This window comes from Fukomys damarensis, unplaced genomic scaffold (genome assembly GCF_012274545.1).
Source record: "Fukomys damarensis isolate Sample0158 unplaced genomic scaffold, DMR_v1.0_HiC HiC_scaffold_13379, whole genome shotgun sequence".
Lineage (NCBI taxonomy): Eukaryota > Metazoa > Chordata > Mammalia > Rodentia > Bathyergidae > Fukomys > Fukomys damarensis.
This window is the reverse complement of record NW_022914291.1, coordinates 5,099-5,442: the sequence shown is the minus strand read 5'-3', so window position 1 is coordinate 5,442 and position 344 is coordinate 5,099. Positions and strand designations below refer to the sequence as shown.

At 50.0% G+C, this 344-nt stretch overlaps 1 pseudogene; it reads left to right on the top strand.

Moving 5' to 3' along the window:
* The window catches only part of LOC117284931, a 2,805-nt pseudogene extending 2,467 nt beyond the window's left edge, over window positions 1-338 (top strand).
* Window positions 339-344: the final 6 nt, after the last annotated feature.

Sequence of the window (344 nt, the reverse complement as noted above, 5' to 3'; positions counted from 1 at the left end):
TGGTACCGGGGATCAAACTCAGGACCTTGCACTTGCAAAGCAGGCGTAACTACTGAGCTAAATCCCTGGCCCTATTTGTAACTATATAAAGTGAATCTTTTCATTGATTAGATGAGATTGACAAAGCAGACAATGTTTGCTGATAGCCTGAAGGAGGAAGAGATAGGAGGCCAGGTTTTGGGGCAGTGGGGGACCTGTGTTGGGGAAGAGGTCAGATCCTCTGTACCTGAGGAATGAGCCTCTTTCCCACAGCCTACAGAGACCTGCAGTCTCGGGATGAGACTCGAGATGCTGCCTGGAGGAAGAGGGGCTGGGATGAAAACGTCTGCTATACGTGAGCACCT